This window comes from Benincasa hispida, chromosome 5, assembly GCF_027475165.1.
Source record: "Benincasa hispida cultivar pf3 chromosome 5, pf3_genome.v1.1, whole genome shotgun sequence".
NCBI lineage: Eukaryota > Viridiplantae > Streptophyta > Magnoliopsida > Cucurbitales > Cucurbitaceae > Benincasa > Benincasa hispida.
The window spans coordinates 5,940,933-5,949,947 of record NC_143482.1 but is presented as its reverse complement, the minus strand read 5'-3'; positions in this window follow the sequence as shown (position 1 = coordinate 5,949,947).

Below are 9,015 nucleotides of genomic sequence, written 5' to 3'. Positions count from 1 at the left end.
TTGGAATAAGCAGTCCCTGAGTTACTATGTGACTCAACCTCATCAGGGACGCAAACCTTTTGAATATCCTTTTTCTATATCAATACTTCATGAACTTTCATCACTTTGTTATTATTTGTTAGCGGATATTTACTTCTTTACTTTCTTCTTTATCTAAAAAAAAAAAGCGATCGTGCTGAACGATTGCGGTAAGTGATTTTGTTAACTTCGTTTTTTTTTAATATTTGACCATCTCGATATTTTTCTTGCAACGATTGAGGCGAACGATTGTGGAGGCGTCACACGAAGACGTAACTACTTATTTCTGTCACCGCAATCTATAGGAGGTCGATCGCAGGAAAGCAGGACGCGTCAACAAACAATGTGGACGACAGCGCAAATTTAGTTGTATTCTTCCTTGACTTTATTTCAAATTCTGCACTATCGCATCACATTTTAATTTTGAAAGTTTTATCACCGCATCCTCTTTGGTTACCGCAATCATTTAACATTGATAAATTTAGTAAGTCACTGCATGATTTCTCTTTTCCAATTATGATTTCAATGATGAAACACATGCTTCTATTTTTTCGTATATACTAGAGTCAACTTAATTTTAGGACAAGTCACCTCATGAAATATTTCTAAAAGTTAGTGGTCTGCTAGCTTTCTTATAAACTGACTCTTTACATAGCTTCCTAAGAACATCGCATGACTTCTTTCAATCTTTTGGCAATGAGGACATTGCTGCATTTTAAATTTGGGTGTGAGGTATTTATTTTCGACCTTGCTATTTTTAGCTCTATTTAAAAAAGGGAAAATTTTGAGAATAAGAACTCCACTATCAACACAATGGGAAAACCCATGTTGATAAGAGTTAAGTTGTGAAGGGCACTTACCCATAGTTGGATGTCCGCATGACACACATGGGGGCAAGCCAAAACGAAAGTAAGTCGCCAGGATCAACGCATAAATAAATGACCGCAACTCTGCTGCCAAGTAGGTATGAGTTTAGTTTGAGAAAGAGCGCCTTGCTTGTAGTTGGATGTTCGCATGACACATGTGGGGGCAAGGCAAAACAAAGGCGAGGCACTTGGATCAGCGCAAGGTGAGAAAAAAATAATAATGTAAAAAATATGCAAGGATAAAAATCTTTTGACACCCCAATAATTTTTTTTTTTTTTGAAATAAATCATGCGATGTCATGGAATCTAGTAAAGTCTTTTTGAAGGTTAAATTTGCGGTCCCTAGGTCTTAGAAATATTTTAAGAAGAGACTTGAATAAAGATTAAGGAAATTTTGGTGTATAGGATTTGAATGAAGTATCCTTGAGAAATCTAGAGATTGCGGTCGACTTTCTAAAGGAAATATTTAGCTTATGTTTGAGGACAACCATTATTTAAATTTGGGAATGTAATAACGGGCAGAAATGCACGTTATTACAGTGCTAAGTTATTATACAATAAAAATTTGCATTGATAAAATATGTTAGATTGCGCCCAAAAAGTATTAAGTTCATGACATTGCGGTCGTATGCGTTCATCGCATAAAAACAGTTAAATTTTGTATTTTTATGCAGAATATGCATTGACACAAAGCGGAAAGAGCGATCACAAGAAATCAACGGTCGAACGCAGCGTTACCGCAAGGCTTTTCGGTGATTTGTGCTCGCTAACATCTGCTCAAGAAGGATTGCCACATAGAGCCGGCGTAACTGGGTGGGTGCATCTGGGTGAAAAGCATAATTAATCACGATGGGACAGAAAGCTGATGACGGTCGAGTCCGAATTAAGTTGACAAGTCGCTAACAATAACAAGTACACTCAGCTTTTCGGTGATAAATATTCGTCGCATCAGTCAGAGAATTAAAGTCATCCCATCTGTGCAATCATAAGAGAGAAGCCGCCTTTCACCCCAAAGCTCTATAAATACTGAAGGCAACCTTCAGAAAAGAAGTTTGGAGAGTTTGGATACTTAGATTCCCTTAGATAGATTAGCCTTGTTCATAGTTTTTCTTTTATTTAAAAGGCGGAGTGAGAGAAGGGAAGAGACGCCAGAAGATTGTTCAGGGAAACTCGAGAGAGAACCCAGAGGCGTGGAAAATTAGAGAGCAGGCCAACTCTCGCGAGAGCTAGACTATCTTTTGAACAAAGTAGAAAAGACAGTGTAAAAGCCTTGGGAAGCAAGAGATTGCTACCAGGCTCTTTATTCTCATCTTGCATTGTTATTTTGTATTTCAACTATATATCTATACAATGGAATTTCTTTATTTACATCTGTTCACTCTCTTGAAAGCATGCATGAGTAGCTAAATTTACCGAATGGGTTGAGAAGAACTAAGTTAACATGACCTAGGATCTTCATCACATGCGATTATCTTGTTTTATGCTGTGCCCAACACCCCTTTAGAGCTACTTGAGAGAGAGTCTAAAGAAAGAACCTAAGACTTGAGAGAGCCAGATTAGAATCTAGACTCGAGAGAGCAAGATTAGATCTGCATAAGCAAGAGATAGGGACTTAGAGATAAACTCTGTTTGCCAATCTGCATCGCATGCACCCTAGAGATAGGTTATGATATTATGTGGTCGCCTTATTTGTGTGTGTCTCATTTTACCATCGCATAAACAAGAATAAAGACTTATGTGTAGGTCCTATAGACTCATTGCATATATCGCATGCGTTCTAATATTAGAAGTCGTAGCATTCGCATCGAGAGATGGTTTGCTATTGTATGTGTATTGCATGATCGCATAACATGAATGCATCCTAGGAAGTGTTAACCGAACCCCTTCTCAACCCGTTCACCATATACTCATCGCATCTTTCGTATTATCAACTCTTTTCGTAACTCTGCCGCATTCATTTATTTTATTACCGCAAACACAACCCAAAACAACTATTGATTTATTGGTTACCGCAAATTCTTCTTGAAAACTACCACCGCATACCGTTTTCCCTATTCTCTGAGTTCGACCTTGGACTTACCAGGAAACTCAGTGAAATTTATACTTGGATTCCACTGAGAAAACTTGTTGCTCAATGCATTTCCATCACCACATTTCATTCCATAATTTCATCTCATAAAATAACGCATCACTAACATCCTAGGCTGTCTTATGAATCTTGAACTGTAAATGGAGACGTACAGGGATCAATGTTCAAAATACAACCGAAAGGCCCTATAGTACAGGTATTAGGTTGGGTACCTTATCTTGGTAACACTATGGATATGATCCACTTTGTATTTGATACAAACACAATGATCCAACGCATTCGTGTAGGTAACATGCGAGTGGATATAACCTATGCAATGAGTTTGCATAAGATCAGACTAAAAAATAGTAACCACTAGATGTAACACTATTTACTAGTTAAGTTTCTACTTTAATAGGATGACTTAGGCAAGTTAGTCTTAATCTTGAGTGTATTATGAACTCTTATTCAGGGGGGATTTTTCTTTAATTTGTATGGATTAGTGACTAGTTTGCCGACTTCATAAGCCTACCATTTTGAGGAAAAGACTGAGTGAGGAGCTAAGAACAGAATAATACAAAATCGATTTCACTTATTCTTGACTTAAGGTAAGTAGATGTGTGTTCCCTTAAGTGATAACTCTGATACTTGAATAAAGGGCCCTACCCTCTCACTGGCTTGAAAGGGATTTTTGTTTAATGGTTGGACCATAAACAGGTTATTCATTAGAGGAGCACTGATATTTAAGTATATAGAAGTAACCTAGGGGTAAAATAGTAATTTGATCCAACTGGTGTTACGAACACTCTTGAAGGACTAACTTACTGTTATTGGTCTATATCTGTGGACACAAAAATATATCTACAGTGAGAAGAGTGCAGTTGTGGGTCTTTAGTGGAGCGTACCCACAGTTAACTAATATTGATTAATTTGGTTAATGAGTTTAGCCAATTAATCTCATATTGTTAGAGCTTCTGATCTATAGGTTCTTGAGGTCCCCTTCCTAGCTCGTAAAGGGAATTGAGGTATCATATCTTGAATAGTGTTGGAAATGTTCAAATTCACACAGGGAAAGAACATAATGTTTAATGATACGTTATAATATAAAGTTTATATTTTAATTAAACTTTATAAAATAAATTTAATTTTGGATATGATTCAAAATTAATTTATGGGAGAAATAAATATTTGAAGGAGTTCAAATATTAATTTAATATGAATTGGATTCATATTAAAACCGTAGGTTAAAAGTTATGTGTATTTGATGCACATCAAAATTATAGGTTATGAGATAAATATAATGGAATATGATTCAAATGTCGGCTAAATTAAATATAATTGAATAGAATTAAATAATTATTTAATTTAATTTAATTAAATTAAAACTACAGGTTGTGTGAGAGATGTTTCATTTAAATATGATTTGAATGAAATCATTAATTAAATAAGATTTAATTAAACATTAATTATTAAATTAATTAATTGATTAATTTAATTTTAATTAAGAATTAACTCTCACGTAGAGAGTTAACAGAAATGTGGGATTATTCTCACGTTTCACTCTTTCTCTCTCTCCTTAATCAAAACCTGCAAAAAGTATTATTTTGCAGGTAGTGAGGAATTTGATCTCGAAAGACACAGAAGAGTTTTGTACTTTTTGCTTCTCTAAAAAAAAATTTCTTTTTCCTTTTCCCAATTCAATTGGTTCCCACCAACCACTTTTACCTCAAGAATTCTCAGAGGATAAGAAGGTAACGCTTGTAGTGGTATTGATTTCAATCAATTGGAGAATTGGCGAATTCAATCGAGATTTCTATAAAGGTAAGATTCTTTTTTTGTAGAATTATTGAATTGCATGCTTAACCTAGGATATTTTTACAGCAGGCTGGTTATTTTTGTCTTTATATTATATCTGGCTTTTCCCAGTGCATAGGTATTCTATAATACCTCTATCAAGTAAAGAGTAATGGTTTTGTGTCTTCCGTTGCGTTAGGGTTTTCATCCTTACACGCAAGACACTCGTGGAGGCAAGCCAAAACGAAGGTGAGATGCTTGGATAAATGCGTAAGTACTTGATAATACAAGGAGTAATAGATTTTTTTTTCTTTTAAACTTCGAACCAACCCATTTTTGAAAAGAAATATAAGAACGCCTTGGAAATGAGTAAGGAAATTTTGTAGACTAAGCTTGCCGCACCTAAGGTCTAGAAATATTTTCAAAAGAACGAAATAAAGCTTAAGGAAGGATACAAGTTAAATGAATCTTGAATTAGGAAGCACTTTGAGAGGTCTAGTTAATATGTCGAAGTGAGTTACGAAATACTAAGACCTTGAATATATGCTTGAGGACAAGGATTGTTTTAAATTTGGGGTTGTGATAAATTATGGAACTACAAGTTATTTTATCTTTTTATTCAGAACAATTAGGAAAATTTAGAGGAAAATGCATTATTTTGACAAGGAATTCATCTAAATAATCATGTCTTGTGATCAGATGCGTAAAAACTAATAATCCTTGAAAAAGTGTAAATGTTCGAAATGTCCTAAAACTTGCAGTTCGTAAGTTTTAAACATATTCTATTCTGTAATAAAAGTATTATTGAGACTTCATTCAATAAAAGTGTTATTGAAATTGCATTTTGTTGTAAAATCCAATAAACGAACCCATAGCTATATTATGAATACTTAAACTTTATGTAGAGACATAAAAGAGGATCAGTGGAGACTTAAGGAGCAAGATGTATTTACAGGGGTAAAATGATAATTTTGACCTACTATAAATACGAATGACCTGTGAAGATCGACTTACGAATTCGATTTAAAGAGTTTAAAGAGTTAAATCAAATAGACAAATATATATATATATATATATATAGTGAGGAGAGTGCAACTACTGAGTTATAGTGGTATGTCTCGGTAGTTAACGAATATTGATTAATTCGGTTTAAAGAGTTTAACTAATTAATCTCAAATCGTTGGAGCTCATGATCTGTAGGTTCATAAGGTCCCTCTATTAGCTTGTAAAAGATTAAACCTTGGATTAGAATATTGAGTGAATTTGAAATGTTCAAATTCAATTTAGGGTTTGGATAATCATATTTGATATAATTAACATTTAAATTTATTGAAATTAAATGAATTTTGGAGAATTCATTATATTTAAATATTGATTTAGATATTGATTAAATGAATGGGGATTCATGTTTGAATTAGGTGTTTTATCAATTTAATATTTGATATTAAATTATTATTATTTCATTAATTAAAATTTGGTTAATTAATTATTTAATTTAAATCAATTTCAAACTGAAAAATTCAATTTTTAGAAATTGAATTTGTGTTTAATTTAATTATGTTAAATATTAAATTAAATTAAATTTGAAAAATTGATTTGTTAGTGGATTTATCCCAAACTCTTAGTTTTAATGGATTTTTCCACAAATTAACACCTAGCTAACTTTGTTAATGCTTTATGAAGTGTCAAGTGGTTAATTAATCAGTTTTTGGGTGATTAATTTTGATATATAATTCAGATTTCAGTGGAATAAGAGGACATGCAAATGAATTTTAGAGAAAATTCTGCTGAAACTTGTTTTCCTCTGAAACCCTAAAAAACCATTTAAAATCCCCTCTCAATTAAGAGTTCCACCATTCAATCCAAGGTCGAGATTAGTAGAGAAGACACTCTTGGTAGTCTACTGCAAGTATTGAGGATCAATTTCGTGGAGATTACAAGAAACAAGTGGAAATCATCGGAGGTATACAAACTAAAACCCTATTGTTTGAAAACTATGAGTTTGCATGCTTGTTATTTAAATTAATGTAATTAGAGTGCTTAATGATTCTGTTAGCTTTTGTGTCTTGCATGTTTACTATAACAGTAAAATTGTCACTTTTGGACGAAGGATTTAGATGGAATGAGGAGAAAAGTTGGCCAAAGAAACAAGCTACAAGCCACGATTGCATAGAATCTCGATCCAGCGACCAATTTTACAATGCATAGCACTATGTAAGGAGATGAAATGAGACAAATGGAAAGTGACAAATGCGTGGGCGATGAAGGCCAAATCCCCAGAACAAGTTGATAAATGATGTGAGACGTTCGTAACAGAGCTAATGCATCTCTGACGTGAGGCAAGCAGCATAGTAGAGCATGGAATTTAATGCGAGATGTCAAACCATCATTGAAAAGAGGTGAGGTACCTTCTTCTCGATGCCTATAAATAGCCTTTCGAAGAATCATTCAAGATATAAAGATTTCCACCATCGAAAGAGGTTGAAACTCTATCAAACTTCCAACCTAAATCCGCCATAACCACCACTTCTTCGAACTTTTTTTTTTTAAGGATTTTAAGTGAGAGCTGAGAGTTCTTCCTTGAAAAATGAGAGAGACCTTTACACCATTGCAACCTAAATGAAGTAGCCACCACCAGAGCCAAAGGGAGCAAGAGATTGTGACTGCCAGCTTGGCACTTCCTATTTTAATTCTGTTTACATTCTTCTTATCATCCTCATTTGTATTAAGTTTTTAGAGATTGAACAAACTCTCATTTTCTTAATATGAATGCAATTACTTCCATATCCATCCATCCATGTTTATTTTCACAACCATGAGTAACTAAATTCCTCATGAGTTAAGACAGATAAACTAATATTTTTACTAAATTGTGCACAAGTAGATGTTCATCTTGTTTAATGCATTCAAAAAAGTTCGCTGAGATCAAATCAAAAGATTGATTTGAGTAAGAAACAATCTGCTACTTGAGAGAGTAAGAGATTGTGGAACTCGCTAAACAAAGATAGAAGTAATTTTAGAGATAAAGTTAATCTATCGCAACCAAAACTCATCACATGCATCCTAGAGATAGGACACTATGGCTCAAAACACTGAGAGGTAAAGTTATTACTTTAAGAGTTTATCACATGAACGCATGACTTATGCATCGCTTAGGAAAATGTTAATGGATCTCTCTCAATACTATATAGTCATTGACATTTTATTCATCCTTAACTCGCACGACTTCATTTAGCACTTGCAATTCCTATCACATCCATGTCATCATTCATTCCACCAATAGTATTAAGTATTCTGTAAGATAGTAAATATTATTTTCATCGCATCCTTCTATCGCATACTTCAATAGCAATTGACTACGTCAAGATCAAACAATTATTTCAACACTTCTTAGTCGTCTGTCCCTGAGTTTGAACTCAGATCTCACCTAATAACACTCTAATTAGACTTACACTTGGGTTTAGTTAGAGAAAACATTGTGTTTAAACTAGAAAATTCATTTTACTTAGAATTAAGAGCACGACATAAGTCAATAATCATCGCATCTTTCAAAATGCAACACTTGTTGAGACGATCAATGGAGTCTGTTGTAGTCCATGTAGAGTGAATAATTTTGTTTAGGACAACGCTTATCAAAAGTGTGTCTCAGCCATGTTTTCAGTCTTTAAAGGTTTTGAGGTTCTTTCAAATCTTTGACTATTTCTATATCTAAGCCTTGTTACACTATTTGGTTCACGATTGAGTTTGAATATTATACATTGAGAATACTGTTTTTAGTTGAAGTGTAATTAGTTTGCTAGTTTATTAAGTTCTTATATGCCATTTCTCCCAACAATTATTATCAAAATTGGTGGCTGCAAACTCCTATACCAGTGTCGCTAGTTCTACCATGATATGGGATCACCCATTGTCAAACTCCATGTTGAAAAACCAGAGAAGTTCAAAGGAGACAACTTCAGGTGATGACAACAAAAGATGATCATTTACCTTACCACATTGAATCTTGCTCATATTTAGAAGGAAGATTACCTAGTTACCCCATTAGAAGCTGTAACTCCTAAAACGGAAGCTGCGAAGCATGCATGGATGCATTTAGACTTCTTATGCTGTAATTATATACTTAATGGTCTTGAGGACACTTTGTATAATGTACATTGCAATGCCTAAGATACATTAAAACTATTGTTGGGGGCATTAAACAAGAAGTACAATCTAGAAGATGTTGGTACTATGAAATTCCTTGTGGAAAAATTCTTAGATTACAAGATG